The 21921-nt window shown below is 45.2% G+C and overlaps 2 long non-coding RNA genes across 2 annotated transcripts; one reads left to right on the top strand and one right to left on the bottom strand.

Annotated features, from left to right (window-relative positions):
* Positions 1 to 7968: 7968 nt before the first annotated feature.
* Positions 7969 to 21871, bottom strand: LOC123465542. Its single transcript, XR_006640737.1, has 2 exons — positions 19841 to 21871; positions 7969 to 8477 (listed from the first exon to the last, which is right to left on the bottom strand). It is a non-coding gene; the product is annotated as an uncharacterized LOC123465542 (long non-coding RNA).
* On the top strand, positions 13053 to 15161 carry LOC123332490. Its single transcript, XR_006549258.2, has 2 exons — positions 13053 to 14134; positions 14340 to 15161. It is a non-coding gene; the product is annotated as an uncharacterized LOC123332490 (long non-coding RNA).
* Positions 21872 to 21921: the final 50 nt, after the last annotated feature.

The following is a 21921-nucleotide window of genomic DNA, read 5'->3' as shown; positions in this document are numbered from 1 at the left end:
TGATACATAGGAAAGTTAAGAGAGTAGAGTCTATTTTTTTCATCACAAGGAGAACATTTGCTGTCTTTTCTTTCTATTGTATCTACAAGTGGAAAAAGTGAAACTTGCTCAGTCGTGTCCAACTCCTTGTGTGACCCCATGGACTGTAGCCCACCAGGCTCCTCTGTCCTTGGGATTCTCCAGGCAAGAATACTGGAGTGGGTTGCCATTTCCTCCTCAGAGGATCTTCCCAACCTAGGGATTGAACCCGTGTCTCATATCTCCTGCATTGGCAGGTGGATTCTTTTACCACTAGGGCCACCTTGGAAGCCCCTTATTTCTCAGTAATACTGGGAAAATACATATACAGTTAGTGAGTTTTGAAAAACACACACATCCAAGTAACTACCAGTATAATTAAGATGTGGAGCTTTGTCTTCACTCCAAAAAGTCCCCCATCTCCACTCTCAGCCCCAGACAAGCGCTAAAGCGTCACTGTGGATGAGCTTTCTCTGCTACAGAATTTCATATAAATAGAAACATACATTTATTCTACTTTCATGCATCATAATATTTTTGAACTGCAGCCATGTTTTGCATGTGTAAGTCATTTTTGTTTCTTTTTATTGCTGAAGTATTCTACTGAATGGACTCATCACAGTTTCTTTACTCATTCACTATCTGATGAACATCTGGGTTGTCTCCAGTTTTGGTTTTTTTTTTTTTTTTTTGGTTATTATAAATAAAACTGCAGTAAGCATTTCTGCATAATTCTTCTTATGGATGTATGTTTTCATTTCTTTTATGTACATACCTAACAATGAAATCTCTGGATTGTATGGTAAACATATAAACTTTATAAGAAGCTGTTTGTAAAGTGCTTCTGTAAGAAGTTAGGTTCTCGTTTCTCTACATCCCCTCCAACAGTTTTTGTTGTTAGCCATTTCAATGTGAAATGGATGGAGGCAGGATCAAAATTTCACACTTTTTTTATTTTTGGAAAGAGGTGAAGTATTATTCTACTATATAAAGATATAACTTGTGCTGTGCCAAATGATACTGGTTAATTTCTGTGATGTTCGTTTCGTTAGAAAGCAGACTAGAAAGAAAAAAGCAACTGTGGAGGTAGAGATGCGGGAATATTAAAGAAGTGGAGGAGAATCTATCAGTGGGAAGAGGGGCCCTATGGAGACACTCCAGGAGGATTAGCTGGGTGACATAAGAGCCACCCATGTGAGCCGGAATTCAGAAGTGGGCAGATGTTTATCACTCCCAAGCTTAGGTTCCTGGATTTAAACTCCATAAAAGGAGTTGCTTATATATGGAATCTAGGAAAATGGTACAGATCAACCTATTTGTGAGGCAGAAATAGTCACAGACGTAGAGAACGGACGTGTGGTCACGGGGGCGAACAGAGGCAGGGGTGACTCGGGAGGTTGGGCAGGACATGTGCACCCTGTTGATGCTGTGTGTAAAGCAGCCACCCGCCGGGCGCAGCTGCTCAGCACAGGGACCTCTACTCGCTGCTCTGTGATGGCCTGAGGGGAAAGGAAGCCTAAAACAGAGGAGCCAGATGCTTCTGGTACCTGATTCACCATGCTGCACAGCAGAAACTAGCACATTATAAACCAACTGTACTCCAAATGAAAAGTTAAAAGCAAATAAATTTCACCTTTATAAGTTAAAAAGGGGGGAGGAGTCCATAAAATTGGAGCAGAAGCCCAGAAATCACACTTATGACAGCAGACAGAGATTCCTCCATATTTATAAACTTCCCAATGGTAAGACTCAGCTTAGAGTTCTGTGAATTTTATCAGTCCTTACTCATGGACTTGTGAACCCTTGTCTAGAGTTGTGAATATCTAGCCTCAGTTACTGAAATGAACTGTGTGTTTAGGGTGAAAATACCCTTTCCCTTGCCAACTCCAAACCATGTGTCTCGCTTTTTGGCCGTAACCAATCATGAGGTCAGCAGGTTCAGCCTAACCTAGCCTACCTAACACAAGCATTAGGGAATATTTTGCAAGTGGCCATGCTTCAGACCTTGTATGTTAAACCCAGGGTCTGAGGTTTGTTGAATCAACACACTCACAATAAAATGTGTGAGAGCCATAATTCCCATGCAGAAAGACACAATGGTTAGTGTACATCAGAGGCTTTGCCCGCTTTCAGAACCTCACACAAGTTAAATGATGTCTTTGTGCCTCTTGGGTTTTTTCCATCTTCATAAACAAGGACCAAACAAAGGACCTCCTTGATGATAACTGAAGGCGGGAAATTTTCAGAAAACCAACGCTATTTGTACAACGATCATCATAAATTAACATTTATTCTGTGCTGGCCAAAGTCCAGGCACTTGTTGTCCTGAGCTCTCACCATGCATTATGCAGCCCATTCTGTCATCAGACAGTCCTGCCCCACATGCCCTTCCCTTGGCATCCATGGGGAATGGGCCCCAGGGGTCCCTGTTGATGTTAAGATTCAACGATGCTGAAGCCTCTCGTGGAAACACCTCCTAAGTGAAGAAGTGCACTTCCCAGGTGGCTCAGTGGTAAGAAATCTGCCTGCAAAACAGGAGACCTGGGTTCAATCCCTGGGTCGGGAAGATCCCCTGGAGGAGGAAAAGGCAACCCACTCCGGTGTTCTTCCCTGGGAAATCCCATGCACAGAGGAGCCTGGCGGGCTACAGTCCATGGGGTCACAAAAGAGTCAGACACAGCTGAGCAACTAAACAGCAGCAATAAAGTGAATACGCAGACCCTCCACACCTGCAGATTCAACCACAGTGAAAGTTGTAGCCGCTCAGCCGTGTCCGACTCTCTGCGACCCCATGGACTGTAGCCCGCCAGGCTCCTCTGTCCATGGGATTCTCCAGGCCAGAATCCTGGAGTGAGAGCCACGCCCTTCTCCAGGGGAGCTTCCAGACCCAGGGATCAAACCATGGTCTCCTGCATTGGAGGCAGATTGCTTACCATCTGAGCCAGCAGGGATTCAACGAAGCACAGATCTAAATTTCATGACTGGAAATCCTCAGTGGGCTGAATTCCCAGAAACAAAACCCCGGGACACGGAGGGTGGGTACTGCACTCCTGGTAGCTTGCCCACAGTCAACCATATGAGGCGTGTCAGACCCAGGAACCAAACACAGGCTTTCTCACCCCGACGCTGGCGTCCTTAACCACCCCCCAGCCACAGCACTCAATAGAATGAACTTGCCTCCAGCACTGTCTTGATGAATTGAATTGAGTTAGCTTATCTCACATCGCTACAAATGCACAGAGGTTGGGACCTCGGTCTAAGTCACATTTTTTGAAAGTGTAATCCAGAAAGTTCCTGGGCGAGTTCTTTTATTCTCCTTCCTTCTCCAGCCCTGAATTTCCCACCTCTTGGGATTTGGTACAATTTTAGCAGACACGGGGTGAAACTGAAGGAAAAAAAAAATGTGAAGAGTACCTTCTAGCAGAAACATAGCATCATTAAAATGCCTACAGGGTGGAAAAGGAGTCGAAACACACTTATTACACACAGATTACACGGCAGTTCATCTGAGGCATTAGATTTTGCAGCAAGGTTAGCGTATTTCAAATACCCTTCACTTTGGGCCTCTCCTTTTTGGCCCTTCTTCGTTTTTAACAGCAAAGGTATTGTATGCTTTTGTTTCAGGGGATGATGTAAAGAAGGAAGTAAAGAGGGGGAAAAAATAGTATTTTCCTGGCTCTACTGTTTTAAAAGCTTTGGATGGCAGGAGCCTGGAAAGGACTCTCAGTTTTGACACAATACTTCTTGGAAAACATCCTGAATAAGAGGAAAGCCAGGTAGGAACTGTGCAGACAGGAAAAAGGAAGTTACTACAGAGACAAGCTTGGGCCAACAAAGGAGGACCAAAGTGGATGGCAGAGGTCTCATCCAGGACCCTGACAACCAGATTAAAGAGGAGACGCGCCCACGGGACGTTTATTTCCCCAGATTTAAATACAATCCTGGAGCAGAGAAAGAAAAAAAAAATTAACTGAGGTGAAATGCTTTCCACTCTGGTGAAATGAGGGTTGGAAAGAGAAGTTAGACTGAATCTCAAAAATCCATCGTAATTTGTTTTTCCTGTATACTTGGGCTTCTGGGCTAAGATTCGATTCACACGTACAGCAGCTCACACAACGGAGTGCAAACCAGGCCCGCACTCCTGGCAGGCTGCTGTCCCCCAGGGTTTCTCAGGGAAGGAGCGAAAGGAAGAGGCTACAGGCCACGAGTCAGGCAAGTTTCTGGACAGCCAAAGGGACGGGCCACACTCTCCTGCCAAGTCAGCCCGGGTTAAAGGACAGCTTGTTTCTTTACAGATGTCCCACAGCAGGGACGGCAAGCGGTTTCGAAACACTTCTTCTCAGGGAAAGGGCCAAGATGTTACATAAAGTTAAAAACCAGTGTGCAGCCCAAACCCCAAGACGAGCGAGCACTGAACCCTCTCTGAAGGCGCTGGGAGCCCTGCTTCCCTGCACGCTAACCTCCACCTCAGTGCTCCATGGACGCCAGGCCACAGCTTGCTTTTCTCCTTAAAAGGAGCTAGACAGGCTTCATTTTTAGCCCAAAAAATGATACGAGAAATCCATAGAAACACACGTGCTGAATCTAGCTCCCCTCTGATTGCCAAACATCCCACAAGTGCATCCAATTTCCTACACACTTTTGACTCAATCGATGGCTTGGAGTCGGCGCAAGGACAGAAAGGACAACAGAGGTGCCTCCTGCAGACAGAAGATTCTGGGTCCTTACGTGCAAGGTGTGAGTTCCAAGGATCCACAGGAACTGCGGCGCCCACGAGCTTGTTAGAAATGGATGGTGGACCACACCCCAGGGTGCAGCACAGAGGATTTCTATAGCAGTGAAAATATGTTGTCTGATATTATAATGATAAGTACATGTCATTATATCTGCCTGCAATGTGGGAGACCTGGGTTCGATCCCTGGGTCGGGAATATCTCCTGAAGGAGGACAAGGCAACCGCTCCAGGGTTCTTGCCTGGAGAAGCCCATGGACAGAGGAGCCTGGCAGCTACAGTCCATGGGGTCACAAAGAGTCAGACACGACTGGGTGCGCACACATGCACTCTCACGTCATTATAAATTTGTCCAAACCCATAGGATGCTCAACATCAAGAGTGAACCCAGGGACTTCCCCAGTGGTCCAGTGGAGAAGACTCCCTGCTTCCACTGCAGGGGCTACAGGTTCAATCCCTGGTTGGGGAACGAAGATCCTGCATAGCAAGTGGCACGGCCAAAAGATGTTTTTTGAAAAAGAGAGTGAACACAACCGTGAACGAGGGACTTGGAGCGATGGCGATGTGTTAATGTAGGTTCGTCCATTGTACCAAACATCCTGCTCTGGTGAGTGATGGGGATCTCAGTGGGCGGGGGTGGGGAGGCTGTGTATGGAGAGGTGGGGAGGGGAGGAGGGGCGGGGGTAACAAGAAAACTCTCTACCTTCCTCTCAACTTTGTTTTAAACCTAAACTTCTCTAAAAAATATTGTTGCTACTGTTGTTTAGTAGCTAAGTTGTGTCCGATTCTTTGCGACCCTATAGACTGTGGCCTGCCAGGGTCCTCTGTCCACGGGATTCTCCAGGCAAGAACACTGGAGTGGGTTGCCGTTTCCTTCTCCAGGGGATCTTCCCGCCTCGGCAGGCAGTTTCCTTACCCCTGAGCCACATGGTCCACACTAAATCGTGGGCAGTTCAGCCCGTTCTAGGAAGGAGAGGTTTACATCACTGTTTCTCAAACTTCATTCATTCTAGAAACATTCACTCTTTTTTAAAAACCATTTCCACATACAACCCTTATACACTATTTTTACATTAGTCAATTTACAATGAATTTGGTTTCTTTAGAAGCAACCTTCTAGTCAATAAATAAGACCAATGAAATCAGAAATCTGATGGTCTTAGTTGTGTTGTTTTTTTTTTCCTAATCCTCTTTAAAGGGAAACTATTACTATGGAAATAAAAACAGTCACACCTGCATAAAAATGTGACTTAGAACTCCAGGAAGTCCCTTCGTTCCCACATTTGCATCTTATTAGCTCTCAGTGGCAGTTCTGTTTTGACATGGAATCTCTTCACCCAAGTGGTGGGAGCAAAACTTCTCGGCTCCCAGCTCGTCCAGGTCAGTCAGGGACCAGAACTGACAATCGATTTGCCTGAAGTGATGCGCCTGCTGCAAGGCGGGAAGACTAGAGCGCAGCTCCCAACCGCAGGGCTGAGCGTCCACACCCCACTCCAAGCCCCCGCCGCTCCGGGACTTGGGTCTTGTTCCTGGTACAGCACCCCTCCCTTCATGTCAGGATGATTGGTGGGTCTGTACCGCAGAGTGAGGAGAAACTATTCCTAAGCGTCAAGCCTTTCATTTTGCAGCTTTCTGACATCCAAGGGGCCCGATTTCTTTGAGAACCGCTCATCAAAGTTTCTCTTCATGGAACCAAAGCCACGTCTTGCTCTTCCTGCCATGCTGCTTGTCACAGAGCAGATTTCAAAGGCTGAGCTTCCCAGGCCAAATTCTATCCTCCTTAAACATGTTTTTTAAAAAAACAGCTCCTACAAAAGGAATGTGTGAGCAAGCTCCCGTGACCGACAGCCTCTGGCGCAATTATTTCTTCTCAAAGTTTTTTTCTCTGTGAGTTTCCTAGCGATATTCTAGTGATTTTGGCAATATTGATTCATGTCTGAGGAACGAGGGTAAATTAGCACTGTCTTTCTGCTCTGCTCTATGGCAAGCATGAGAACATCCTTGCACACTGTATTATCAATTCTCAGTTCAACTCTGGAAATATGTTTTGAGGGTCCCAGACATGCCACAGGTGGTAAATGCTTCTGGGTCACAAGAATTCCATGTGACATATTGCAGTCTTCACAAAAGAGGGATGTGTCTTTTCCACCCAACAAAAAAGTTGTCAATTTGTATTTTTCTAAATCATGTGTCCCCAGTGGGGGCAAAGTTGGTTCTTGGAGGCGAAAATATCTTGGCTATGAGAATGGTATGTGGCCCTTCAAAGCTCACCTCAACTCAACAAAATCTTCTTCACCCTAGAATTTAATTTCTCTCATCAGAGTGAAATTTAATTTTAATCAATTTAAGTAGTTCATTGAATTTAAAATTCAAGTTTAGTTATTTTTTTTTCCTTAGGGGCAGTGATAATGGCAGCGGCGGGAAAGGTTGAGAAACACTGAAAATGCAATGAAACTGTATTTCAATTGTACTTCTCCTCTCACCTATAAATTCTTCTATTTCCCTCCTAGAGAAAAGATTCCCAAAAGAAGCATTTACACGGAGCTGCTGACTGCACCATCTTTTTTAATAGTGGAAAAACCTGAATGTTCATCAGTTGAAAATGGTTAAAAAAAAAAAAAAAAAAGAAGTACATCTGTATTATGAGATGCTATGTATGAGTGCTCCCAGGAAGGAAAGCTATGATAAACCTGGACAGAGGATTATAAAGCAGAGACATCACTTTGCCAACAAAGGTCTGTAGTCATGTGCTGATGTGAGAGTTGGACCATAAAGAAGGCTAAGCACTAAAGAATTGATGCTTCTGAACTGCGGTGTTGGAGAAGACTCTTGAGAGCCCTTTGGACTGCAAGGATATCAAACCAGTCAATCATAAAGGAGATCAATTCTAAATATTCATTGGAAGGACTGAAGCTGAAGCTCCAGTACTTTGGCCACCTGATGCAAAGAACTGACTCATTAGAAAAGACCCTGATGCTGGGAAAGATTGAGGGCGGGAGGAGAAGGGGACGACAGAGGATGAGATGGTTGGATGGCATCACCGACTCGATGGACATGAGTTTGCGCAGACTCCGGGACACGGCGAAGGACGGGAAATCTTGACGTGCTTCCAACTCCTGGGCTCACAAAGAATCAGACACAACTTAGCGACTGAACAAGAGCAAAGGGCACACTGGCATTTTCTGTTCCTCCTGGAAGTAAATGAGACACTCCAAATAAAATCACAGCACAAAGTTTACTTATCACTTTGAATTTTCTGTCTACTTATTGAAAAAGCTGCTTTAGACATCAGCGATTGTTTATCACAGATTCCTCGTGTGTCTTAATGAGAAAGAAAATATAAGAGATATAAAGTGTTCAGAGTCTGAATGATCTAAATCGTTTTTCAATTCAAGTCAGCAACCATCACATTTCTCCAAAATCACCTGTCAAGCGACCAGCGATTCTCCTCCAAGATTTTCTTTTAACGCTGACACCCATTCTGCAGCTTTTGATGTTGGCGCTTTCTTGATCAGCAACAATCCATCACAACAACCTTTCATGGCTTTGAAATTTTCTTCATCCAGTCTGTGGAACTTCACAATTTCTCCTGCCTTCAATCACTTGGCTTAGCATGGGCTAATAAAAGGAAAAAAGCCCTCTTGTGTGCATTTCCAAAATAAATAAATAAATAACAGCTTTATCGACTTAGGAATCCCTTCCTTAGGTCTCATGAAGGAGTCATCATCTGGCAAGAAAAAAAAACATGGAACCGTGATCATTTCTCTAATGATGAAAACTTGCTTCACAAATATCCAATTTATGCACCAACTGGCAATAATTGTAAGATGCATCATTGATTTCAAAGATGTTAAAATATGTACTATATACATCCTAGAATTGATGACATGTAGTGTCTTACTTGGGGCTTCCCAGGTGGCACATCCGTAAAGAATCCACCTGCCCACGTGGAAGACACAAGAGAGTCAGGTTCGATCCCTGGGTCAGGAGGATTCCCTGGAGTAGGAAATGACAACCCACTCCAGTATTCTCACTGGAGAATTCCATGCACAGAGGAGCCTGGATACATTAAGTGTCCTGTTTGAGCCTCCCAGCAGCCCTGTGAAGTAATTACTGTGTTTACAGACGAAGAGGCTGAAATGTAACTAGTGAAAAGAACTCTCCCAAGGTCACAGAGCCATTGAGCAAACACAGATACTCAACTCCGGAATCTTCTGATGCTATACCCAGAGCACATGGCCTCCACGCTCTGGCTTCTCAGGTCAGCAAAGTCATCTTCATCCCTGGCACCATTATCCACACAATGGTCATTGTCCCCACCAGTCATCCTGGGCAGACCCTCATCATCAAAGTCACAGCGAGACAGGCGGGGCCTCGGACTCTTTGCTGCAGTGCCAGCACCTGGACGGACGTCTCCCTCAGTAACAAAGTGCAGAGTGATTATGGAAGTGCTACTTGGCTCAGTCACGTCCAACTCTGTGACCCCATGGATTGTAGCCCACCAGGCTCCTCTGTCCATGGAATTCTGCAGGCAAGCAGTTGGAGTGGGTTGTCATTGCCTTCTCCAGGGGATCTTCCTGCCCCAGGGATCAAACCCCGGTCTGCATTGCAGGCAGATACTTTACCATCTGAGCCACCAAGGGACTGAAAATATTTATAAATACATGCATGCGTAGTTGGGGCAAATGCTGGACAATGAGATACAAAGAGACCAAGAAGTCCAACTGCCACTTCTGAAGAGCCAGGAGCAAAAGCAGAGTGCCCCCTGCACACAACACCACGTCGGGGTGGGCAAAACACCCAAGCCACCCCTCCGTCCTGATTCCTGGACACCTCTCTACCCTGACCCCAGGTAAGAACCAGCTCAGCCCGCCTGAGTGGGCAAGGAAGCCTGTTACTTGTTCTCGCTCCTTCCTGCTGCAGCAAGGGCCCCGTAAAGCCTTGCCTGAATGTCCTGTCCAGCCTCTTATCAATCTCTATTGATTAAGGAGGCCAAGAAGCCTGGTCGGTAATGACAGCAATCAGCAGCATTATCGTCACCATCGTGGCTAATATTTACTGAGCACCTACTTACCATGTGCTAGCTTCTATGCTAAAGTTCAGATCAGATCAGGCGCTCAGTCGTGTCCGACTCTTTGCGACCCCATGAATCGCAGCACGCCAGGCCTCCCTGTCCATCACCAACGCCTGGAGTTCACTCAGACTCACGTCCATCGAGTCAGTGATGCTGTCCAGCCATCTCATCCTCTGTCGTCCCCTTCTCCTCCTGCCCCCAATCCCTCCCAGCATCAGAGTCTTTTCCAATGAGTCAACTCTTCACATGCTAAAGTTAGCATGTTTTATAACTACCCGATAGATACATTTATTATAGCCTCATTCTACAAGCACTGATAGTAAGACTCAACAGGATCAAGTAAGTTGTTTAACATCGTTCATCTGAGGCCCAAATTCATACCCTGGCCATCTGACTGTAGATACCACACTCATAACTACTAAGGATTAAGTACAGGACCCAGCAAACTGTAGGCATTCAGTAAATGATACATATACTTGTGCCTAGCGCAGTGACTGGTATGTGGAAAATAAACAATTATAACAACAGTAGGGGCTTCCCTGGTGGCTCAGTGGTAAAGAATTCACCTGCAGTGCAGGAGACCCAGGTTCAATCCCTGGGTTGGGAAGATCCCCTGGAGGAGGGCATGGCTACCCACTCCAGTATTCCTGCCTGGAGAATCCCATGGACAGAGGAGCCTGGAGGGCTACAGTCCATGGGGTCACAAAGGGTTGGACATACTGAGGAACTAACACTGAGAGCCTTCCACTCTCCGATGGCAAGATTTGGGGTCACCGTAAGCTGGTTGGAGACACAAGCAATGTCTAGCGTCTTTACCATGTGTCTCTAGTCCCTAAGGCAGGACTCACCCCGCAAAAAATGCTCTTTTGTTTTCCCCTGCGTGTGATGCTTTGTTCACTTCTAACTCCCTGTTACAAAAGAACAACCTTTGCCACTTCTCAAACTCGACGTAAACACACCCAAACGCAACGTCCTCTCCTCACTTGCTCCTCCTTTTTCTTAGAAGGTCCTTTAACTGCCTCCAAGTTCTTCAGTACCCCAGGCGCGCCCTCCACTATGGCCGGAAACTCTGACCACTCTCCTGAATTCTGTCTGAGTCAGCCTCTTCCCCAAGCCTCCCTTCATCCTGGCCCAGCCTACACACTGCTTCCCAGAAATGTACAGGGTTGAAAAAGCTTGACTCCATGTGGATCTGCTTCTTCTGCTTTAGCTTTTGTGCTCTGTTGCCTGGGCTGAGTCATGCTGACTCAGCACCTTCTGTACAAGAATACTGCCTATAGCCTGAGATATATGGGACAGCCCGTTCCCAAGGCTCTGACCTTTAAGGGTGTAACACTTTCCATTCATACAGAGATAGAGAGCTGCAGAATAGAAAATAACATTTGTCTTGTTGGAGGTTTACGGGAAGATCTAGACCTGACCTAAGTGGACAGCTGCAAGAACCAGGGATTCCAGCACCAAGAAGTTTGTACCAACCAATCCCACACCCCTTCTCACCTGGCCTTTAAAAAGGCTTTCCTGAAACCCTTTGGGGAGTCTGGACTTGGGGACAGCAGCCACCTGTCTCCTTGCATGGCCCTGCTATAAACCTTTCTCTGCTTCCAACTGATGTTCCATTTTGTTTGACCTCTTGCGTTGGGCACATGAATTTGTGTTCAGTAACAAAACCCACGGAAAAGGCAATGGCACCCCATTCCAGTACTCTTGCCTGGAAAATCCCATGGATGGGGGACCCTGGTGGGCTGCAGTCCATGTGGTCGCTAAGAGTCGGACACGACTGAGCAACTTCACTTTCACTTTTCACTTTCATGCATTGGAGAAAGAAATGGCAACCCACTCCAGTGTTCTTGCCTAGAGAATCCCAGGGACAGGGGAGCCTGGTGGGAGCGACTTAGCAGCAGCAGCAGCAGCAACAAAACCCAACTATTCACTCCGCTGCTTAAAAATGCGCCATGGCTCTTTACCTCCCATCTGCTACTGCTAAGTCGCTTCAGTCGTGTCCGACTCTTAGCGACCCCATTGACTGCAGCCCACCAGGCTCCTCCATCCATGGAATTTTCCAGGCAAGAGTACTGAAGTGGGGTGCCATTGCCTCCCGTCTAATAAAGACCAAATTCCTTAATGAAGCTTGGGAAGGCCTCTTCCAGCTCCTCCCAACCTCAGTTTCCCCTGTTTCTGTCCCCCTGTAGGGAACACCACCCGCCCTACGCTCTTGCGTCTCTGTGGGTCTCTCCATGCCCTGCGCTGCTACGCTCTCACACGAGGTCATAAGTCGCTTGAACCCCAGCACATGTGCTGTTTACCTTTACGCCTGCCTGGGCCGCCGCACACAATACGAGTGCCTGGTTTGGGGAGGGGTACTTAATACACAGCCCACAGGAAGGACATCTACTAGATTCACAGTCAGGGCTCTCTCTCCCCACTCGGTGACTCCACCCCAGGGAAGGGGAAGATGACCCAGCTGAGTCACGAGTTTGGCAAAAGGATCTGAATGTGCTCAGCTCAGCATCCCTTCCTCCATCCTCCCTTTGAGGAAACAGCCACTTATACTTAACCTGTATTCACGCTGAATTCTTTTTTCTTTTTGGCCATCCAGAAAGTTTATTCAGGCAGGATCATTCCAGCAGAGACTTCCACTTTGCAGGAGGGATGTAAGTTTGAACCAGGGATGTGTAAACAAACCTACCGGCCAGATTAACTCCTGCCCTCTGACAGAGCGCTTTGTGAGTAAGAAAGGTGATATTTTTATCTCCATCTGTCTTATATCAATTTCTTATATCAATTTTTCAACTCTTTCCAATTAAGGCAGGTTAGAGGGATGTTATATTTTAGGTTGTCTTAAGACCTAGTGTCTCATACAGACAGTGTGTGTCTTATATGTGTCCTTGATTTAACTGACTTGAATTCTATCCCAAAGACTTATTTTCAGCTTTCTTATCCTGAGTGAGATTGAGCAAACAAAGCCTTACTTTATAAATAGTACAGCAGGGACATGGCATCTTTCAGCTGAGGAAACTGAAACATTTGGGGTTTGAGAAACATCATTTGTTATTTCACAAATAGCAGGCGGTTGGGAAAAGCCAAAAATGGATTTTCCATGTCAAATTTCTCTTCATCTATAAATCTGTCCCTTCTTGGGGAAATTTATAGGTTTCTGGCTTCCTTTTCCCAATGGTCATCAAATTTAATTTCCCAGGAGCTTTTTTTTTTCCCCTTTCTCTTTTTAATTTCTACTCAAAACTTGTAAAATTTTCCTGATTCTTGATGTTCCATATCTTCTAGCTTATTCCTTCCTTCCACCTCCACTCTCCACTTTTATTCCTCTATAAATTCTAGAGATGACCAGACCTCCTGCTTCTCTAAGATCTATGTTGAGCCTTTGTATTTAACATCTCAAAACATCTGCCAACATTTTCATCCTTCTCTCCAGCCTCTGATTATACGTATGCCTCTCTCCCTCCAAAGTGAGCTTTTGACTTCTACCTTCTGTTGAACCCAGGAGAGACCCCCTTTCCTCCATTCCTCTCGCATCCTTTCTATTTCTTTTTCTCCCCTGGCTCCTCCCCACCTGCCTTTAAACATACCCAGATCCCCTCATTTTGAAAAACCTCTCATTTTTCACTTTGTTCCTTGCCCACCTCTAGCTGCTTCCCTCTGCTCCATTCACTATCAAAGCTCTAAAAACATCATCACACAGGTTCTACCTGTATTTCCACATCACTGAACTGTTCCACGATTCCATGACCTTTTGCTTCCAACCCAAGCATTCAATGGAAAGAATTACTCTTAAAGTTCACCAGCAGTTTGTTTATTGACACATTCTTCAGCCTTTAGTCCTAATTCTTCTTGATTTCGTTGCTTCTTTCAACACCGATGGCCACTGTCCACCCTACCAACACCAGCAACTTATTTACCTCTTTTCGTCTTAGTCTAGTATTCTTTCTCTCAGAACTGGGGTCCAGTCCTGAGTGCTGATAAACCTGACGGCGAGCACTCCTGGCTACCCCTGTCACCTGACCCAACAGCTCCCATTTGACAGCGAGAGGCGTAGGGATGAGCAGGTGGGCCGTTTCTGATCCAGGGTAAAGGGGAGACCTCTTAGGAGCTCAGGGAAACATTTTACTTCCTGTAAGAGAGAGGACCAAGGAGAAAAGCACTTTTTCCTGCCCATCCCTTTTTCCTTGGGATGTTGTCACATGAGAACATGAAGTCCTGAGCTGTGCCACCTTGTCACCAAGAAGGAAGGTCAACAGAAGAGCATGGAAGCCAAGACTGTTTCTGGCATCAAGGAAAGCTTCCAAGTCAATGCTGTAAGTTCTGACGTGTTTGAGTAACAATAGGTCTAGATGTAAGTAATAACTATTGGCTGTATTTCTATTACTTGCAGCCAAATACATTGAAACATTCTTCCAAAATGCTCTGCCTCATCCACTCTCAGAGAATACGTTGTAGTGTCTATGCTGACATCATCAAAATCCTTATTTCCAAATGTCTCTCCCACCCTCGACTCCCCAGATCCTAGATGTTTCCACTCGGATTCTCACACCATGAGCTTAAAGCGGCGTGTTCAAATCCACCCTGATCAGTTTCCCCCTAAAGTCTTCAGTCACCTTCATAAAGACTAAGAAGCCCTTTGAGCTTTATTAGAAGAATGTGCATCTCCAACCAGCTAGTTGTGGTGGGGGATGGGGCCAATGTGCAGACACGACAGACAGAATTCAATGTTCCTGTCTTAATGAGGCTTATCTCTGGGTGTGCTAGGTATTTCACAATGGATTTGGGTATAAAGGTGTGGATGACGCACAGAATACCCAGCAGGAAGTGGCCAAAGATAACGCTGAAATGAAGACCATCAGGAGGCCACGAGAGATGCCTTCCTAAAGAGCAAGGCTTTGGTAGTGTAGATCGTATCAGATTTTAAGCGGTGGAACAGCATGATCAGATTTACATTTTGCAGAAATAGCTTCAGCAACAGCATGAAGAATGGATCAGAAGATGAAAGCCTGAGATACCGGAGCTCTCAAGGCAGTTAACTGAGCCAAGCAGCAGTTGCCAAGATCCCTTCTTAGCTGAGGTAGCCCTGCCAACGACGGAGCAAAGCACGGTGAAAACCCCCACCGACACGGGACGCCTCCGCCAGGCACTCCTGACTCCGGAGCTCTCTGAGGGGCTCAGAGACCGTCAGAGCTGCCTTGCAGTCAGATGGCCCCCTCTGCCCAGGAAATCTTGTGCACTTAGCCTCTGCATCCCAGAGAACCCAGCTGACACCACATACATGAGTTAACGCCTATTATTTGATTTGGTTAAATAAGCATTTAATAAACATTAAAAAGGTGAGAGGCTGGTGATTTCCTCAACTAAGACTACCTAATACAGCGATTCTTACTCAAAGCAATTCACTTTCTATTAATTAATGTGCTCCGTCCTCCCTGGTTCTTTACTTCTCTTAACTTAGAATATAACCGCATCCCAGCAATATTCCCTCCAACATATCATCCACTCCTGTTGTCCTTCTTTGTTCCTAAAATTCACCTGCAATCAAATATTACACAGGAAAAATGAACAGGGATGAATCAATAAGTCACGGCTAACAGAATTCATTCAAGCCCCTTTGTGCATGTCATTACTGATTATTTTCCAGATTCAACTGTATTTGACATAAACCACAATCATTCAACACATAACTCCATATGGCAAAAGCTCTGTATGGTGAGATGAACATACAAGGCATGTATTATGTCTGTTCCCAGGACATCATGGTCACAAGCATTGCCAATAGGAGTAACTGAAAAGGTTCTTGTTTCTGAGAATCAAACTGTTAAGTTAACAAAGACAGAGATTCATTTTCTCTTTCTTCCTTTTATGCCAATCATCACTGATCCCAGATTAATCTTCCAAGAAAAGCACATAGAACTACAAATATGTTGGCCTTTCCTTCTCACAGTAAAAATCTGCTTTCTCAGATTCTAGAGAGCCAATACTGTGTTACTGGTATCCTATTCAACTTTCAGGGCTCAGCAAACTACCAACCATGGACCTAAACTGGCCTACCACTTGTTTTTATGTATAAAGTTTTATTGAAACACAGAGATGTAGTGAGTTTATGTATTGTCTCTGGCTGCTTTCCTACATCAATGACAGTGTTGAATCATTGCAACAAAGACCATCGAGCCATAAAGCCTAAAATAGTTATTATCTGGCCCTTAACAACAACAAAACACCAATAAAAATTGCCTTAGTTAAAACAGCGTGGTATTTACTCTCATATTGGGTATTTATTCATTCATCATTTTTCATTCATAACATTTTAACTGACATCTTAACATCACTGCTAATGTGTCAACCTGAAATTAGCAATGATTTTTGAAGATCACAATGAATGCTCTCCTTTACTTTTGATTAATCAGTTCAGTTCTGTTGTTCAGTCGTGTCTGACTGTTTGCGACCCCATGAATTGCAGCACACCAGGCCTCCCTGTCCATCACCAACTCCCAGAGTTCACTCAAACTCACGTCCAACGAGTCGGTGATGTCATCCAGCCATATCATCCTCTGTCGTCCCCTTCTCCTCCTGCCCCCAATCCCTCCCAACATCAGAGTCTTTTCCAATGAATCAACTCTTCGCATGAGGTGGCCAAAGTACTGGAGTTTCAGCTTCAGCATCATTCCTTCCAAAGAACACCCAGGGCTGATCTCCTTTAGAATGAACTGGTTGGATCTCCCTGTGGTCCAAGGGACTCTCAAGAGTCTTCTCCAACACCACAGTTCAAAAGCATCAATTCTTCAGCGCTCAGCCTTCTTCACAGTCCAACTCTCCCATCCATACATGACCACCGGAAAAACCATAGCCTTAACTAGACAGACCTTTGTTGGCAAAGTAATGTCTCTGCTTTTGAATATGCTATCTAGGTTGGTCATAACTTTCCTTCCAGGGAGTAACTGTCTTTTAATTTCATGGCTGCAGTCACCATCTGCAGTAATTTTAGAGCCCCCAAAAATAAAGTCTGACACTGTTTCCACTGTTTCCCCATCTATTTGCCATGAAGTGATGGGACCAGATGCCATGATCTTCGTTTTCTGAATGTTGAGCTTTAAGCCAACTTTTTCACTCTCCACTTTCACTTTCATCAAGAGGCTTTTGAGTTCCTCTTCACTTTCTGCCATAAGGGTGGTGTCATCTGCATATCTGAGCTTATTGATATTTCTCCCAGCAATCTTGATTCCAGCTTGTGCTTCTTCCAGCCCAGCGTTTCTCATGATGTACTCTGCATAGAAGTTAAATAAGCAGGGTGACAATATACAGCCTTGACGTACTCCTTTTCCTATTTGGAACCAGCCTCTTGTTCCATGTCCAGTTCTAACTGTTGCTTCCTGACCTGCATATAGGTTTCTCAAGAGGCAGGTCAGGTGGTCTGGTATTCTCATCTCTTTCAGAATTTTCCACAGTTGATTGTGATCCACACAGTCAAAGGCTTTGGCATAGTCAAGAAAGCAGAAATAGATGCTTTTCTGGAACTCTCTTCTTTTTCGATGATCCAGCCGATGTTGGCAATTTGATCTCTGGTTCCTCTGCCTTTTCTAAACCCAGCTTGAATATCTGGAAGTTCACGGTTCACATATTGCTGAAGCCTGGCTTGGAGAATTTTGAGCATTACTTTACTAGTGTGTGAGATGAGTGCAATTGTGTGGTAGTTTGAGCATTCTTTGGCATTGCCTTTCTTTGGGATTGGAAAGAAAACTGACTTTTCCAGTCCCGTGGCCACTGCTGAGTTTTCCAAATTTGCTGGCATATTCAGTGCAGCCCTTTCACAGCATCATCTTTCAGGATTTGAAATAGCTTCACTGGAATGCCATCAACTCCACTAGCTTTGTTCGTAGTGATGTTTTCTAAGGCCCATTTGACTTCACATTCCAGGATGTCTGGCTCTAGGTGAGTGATCACACCATCATGATTATCTTGGTCGTGAAGATCTTTTTTGTACAGTTCTTCTGTGTATTCTTGCCACCTCTTCTTAATATCTTCTGCTTCTGTTAGGTCCATACCATTTCTGTCTTTTTATCGAGCCCATCTTTGCATGAAATGGTCCCTTGGTATCTCTAATTTTCTTGAAGAGATCTCTAGTTTTTCCCATTCTGTTGTTTTCCTCTATTTCTTTGCATTGTTCACTGAGGAAGACTTTCTTATCTCTCCTTGCTATTCTTTGGAACTCTGCATTCAGATGCTTATAGCTTTCCTTTTCTTCTTTGCTTTTTGCTTCTCTTCTTTTCCCAGCTATTTGTAAGGCCTCCCCAGATAGCCATTTTGCTTTTTTGCATTTCTTTTCCATGGGGATGGTCTTGATCCCTGTCTCCTGTACAATGTCACGAACCTCAGTCCATAGTTCATCAGGCACTCTATCTATCAGATCTAGGCCCTTAAATCTATTTCTCACTTCCACTGTATAATCATAAGGGATTTGATTTAGGTCATACCTGAATGGTCTAGTGGTTTTCCCTACTTTCTTCAATTTAAGTCTGAATTTGGCAATAAGGGGTTCATGTTCTGAGCCACAGTCAGCTCCCAGTCTTGTTTTTGCTGACTGTATAGAGCTTCTCCATCTTTGGCTGCAAAGAATATAATCAATCAGATTTCAGTGTTGACCATCTGGTGATGTCCATGTATAGAGTCTTCTCTTGTGTTGTTGGAAGAGCGTGTTTGCTATGACCAGTGAGTTCTCTTGGCAAAACTCTATTAGCCTTTGCCCTGCTTCATTCCGTACTCCAAGGCCAAATTTGCCTGTTACTCCAGGTGTTTCCTGACTTCCTACTTTTGTATTCCAGTCCCCTATAATGAAAAGGACATCTTTTTTTTCTTACCCAAGTAAGACGGTAGGTGTTGTGAGCGGGCATCAAAGGGCAGACACACTGAAACCATAATCACAGAAAACTAATCAATCTAATCACATGGACCACAGCTTTGTCTAACTCAGTGAAACTAAGCCATGCTGTGTGGGGCCACCCAAGACGGCGGGTCATGTGGAGAGGTCTGACAGAATGTGGTCCACTGGAGAAGGGAATGACAAACCACTTCAGTATTCTTGCCTTGAGAACCCCATGAACAGTATGAAAAGGCAAAATGATAGGATACTAAAAGAGGAACTCCCCAGGTCGGTAGGTGCCCAATATGCTACTGGAGATCAGTGGAGAAATAACTCCAGAAAGAATGAAGGGATGGAGCCAAAGCAAAACAATACCCAGTTGTGGATGTGACTGGTGATAGAAGCAAGGTGCGATGCTGTAAAGAGCAATATTGCATAGGAACCTGGAATGTCAGGTCCATGAATCAAGGCAAATTGGAAGTGGTCAAACAGGAGATGGCAAGAGTGAACATCAACATTCTAGGAATCAGCAAACTAAAATGGACTGGAATGGGTGAATTTAACTCAGATGACCATTATATCTACTACTGTGGGCAGGAATCCCTTAGAAGAAATGGAGTAGCCATCATGGTCAACAAAAGAGTCCAAAATGCAGTACTTGGATGCAATCTCAAAAACGACAGAATGATCTCTGTTCGTTTCCAAGGCAAATCATTCAATATCACAGTAATCCAAGTCTATGCCCCAACCAGCAACGCTGAAGAAGCTGAAGTTGAACAGTTCTATGAAGATCTACAATACCTTTTAGAACTAACACCCAAAAAAGATGTCTTTTTGATTAATAGGTGATTATTATTTTTCAGTGAACCTAATCTTTAAAAAAAAATCTACATCCCAGAAGACATTTAGAATTTTGAGTATTGCAGTCAATATTTATCCATGTTTTAGGCTAGCTTTAAACTTTAAGCTTTAAAACAAAAAGAGATTAATCTCCAAATGAGGCTGGAAATAAAACTATAGCCTTAAGAAAAATTAAAAGATAATTTTCCCCTAACTGCCATGTTTTCCTGTCTTTCCTCTTGGAAAGATCGCCTCTCTAAATAAAAGATGTCAGCCTTTTAAAATGCCTTTCATCCCCAGATCTCTTGACGTCACAGACCTTCTTTTTTTAATGGAGCAACATCTTCCTAGGAACTTCTCAATGAATCGTAGCCTGAGAATGAAGAGGAAACGGAGGAGGTCTGCCCTGAAACAAAGTGGTACAGGGAGGCTCCAGCCTTGATCCGGACTCTAGGCAGTGAGGGCTGCACAGGCCACAAGTCTGTTCAGTAAAGACTTACTGAGCACGAACTGTGAGCTGGGTCTTCTACCGAGGAATCGTCTGCAAGACACCAAACCTTTCAGTCTTTTTCTACTTCTATATAGAAATATATGCAAAAATGTATTTTAATGGGTAATAATGTATAAGTTGCAATTACTACATCTTTTTACCTAATAATATAGACACATTTTCATGAAAATAAAGAAATAGAGGAGCTTCCCCGATGGCTCAGTGGTAACGATTCTGCCTGGCGATGCAGGAGACACGGGTTCAATTCCTGATCTTGGAAGATCCCACATACTGCGGAGCAACCAAGTCTGAGCGCCACAACTACCGAGCGGGTGCTCTAGAGCCCGGGGGCCTCAGCTGCTGACGCCTGCGTGCTCTGGAGCACGTGCTGCACAACAGGAGAGTTATCGCGTGTACTGCAGGAGAGGGCAGCCCCTGCCTGCTACGACTAGAGGTAAGCCTGCATAGCAACAAAGACCCAGCCCAGCCAAAAATAAATAAACAAAATTATTTAAAATAAAATTATTTTAAAATAAATAAAAATAGAACTTCATTTTATAGATGAACCATCATTTTTCTTAAGTAGTTCTCAATTTTGGAACATTTTTATTTCCTTTTTTCTTCCCTATACAGCCATAACCATTCTTTATCTAAATACTCATGTACACCTTTGATGACTTCCTTTAATTTTTTAAAATGGAATTTAGAGGCCAAAGTCTGTGCCGATTGTCAATTTCTTATCTCCGTTCCAAATCTGTTCCTCTTCCCCCTGCCTTGTGAAACCAGAGCCGGACCCTGTACACGTTTCTCCTCCACCAGCTGGCACCACGCGGGGCTTTGTCAACAGAAGCTGTTGGAGAAACCCCACAAGCCAGTGGTGGTAGAAAGACCACGGGTCCCGGCACACAGCGGCTGGAGACAACACGGGTGTGAAGTGAGGGGCCACACGTGAGGCTGGCGAGGAAGCCCGGCCGAGACGCGGAGAGCCGGAGCAGGAGCAGAAGGGAACGCGTATTTCCAGGAGGGAGAAGGAGCGGCTTAGACAGACCTTGAGGCTGGTGACACGCACTGCCCATCCCGCCCCTAGATTTCTCTCTGCCCACAGCCGCCGCCACACTTAATATCTGGCTTCCACGTGCAGTTTGCCCTTGACCTTTATGGAGCAGAGGAAAACGTGTTTAGACAATTTCTACTTGAGTTAGGAATATTGCTTCCTGAATGGAGCTCAGACAAAATGGGTGTGGAAGGAGGGAAGTCATAAGACTCGTGATGGCTCCGCGCCCACACCCTTTGCCAGCCCGGAAACGCAAACCACGCTTCCTCCTCGTTGTTACCGACGCAACGCCGACGGGTGCCTGACTCCTTCATCCTAGCCACGAGGCCTAATTAGGCACGTCCGAAGCGTCTTAGAAACTGGAGACCTGCTCGAATATGATTGCGAAAAAGAAGGTGGTTCCAAAACCCTAAAACTCCCGCCAGCATCCTCAGCTGAGCAGAGCAGCTGGCGATGGGATCATCTGGGCACCCCTCGCGTGGACGCGGCTCCGCAGGCCACCACGTTGTATTGCTGACCATGGGCCTTTTCTGGCGTCTTCCTTTTCAGTACTTTCCTGTCTTCGTCCCTCTCATGAACAGTCTCCAACCTTCCCCAGTGTACGACAGGAACCAAGAAGCAATCGTATTTCTGACAAACACATCTCTCACCCTCACCACGTGCTGGGGGCTGTTCAAAGCGGGTTATATTCTTAAAGTCCCTTAGTGAAAGTGAAAGCCGCTCAGTCATGTCCAACTCTTTGCGATCCCATGGGGTAAACAGTCCATGGAATTTTCCAGGCCAGAATACTGGAGTGGGTAGCCATTCCCTCCTCCAGGGGATCTTCCCAACCCAGGGATCAAACCCAGGTCTCCCG

Source organism: Bubalus bubalis, chromosome 3, assembly GCF_019923935.1.
Source record: "Bubalus bubalis isolate 160015118507 breed Murrah chromosome 3, NDDB_SH_1, whole genome shotgun sequence".
Lineage (NCBI taxonomy): Eukaryota > Metazoa > Chordata > Mammalia > Artiodactyla > Bovidae > Bubalus > Bubalus bubalis.
The sequence above is the reverse complement of the archived record's forward strand: the minus strand, read 5'-3'. Positions and strand labels throughout refer to the sequence as shown.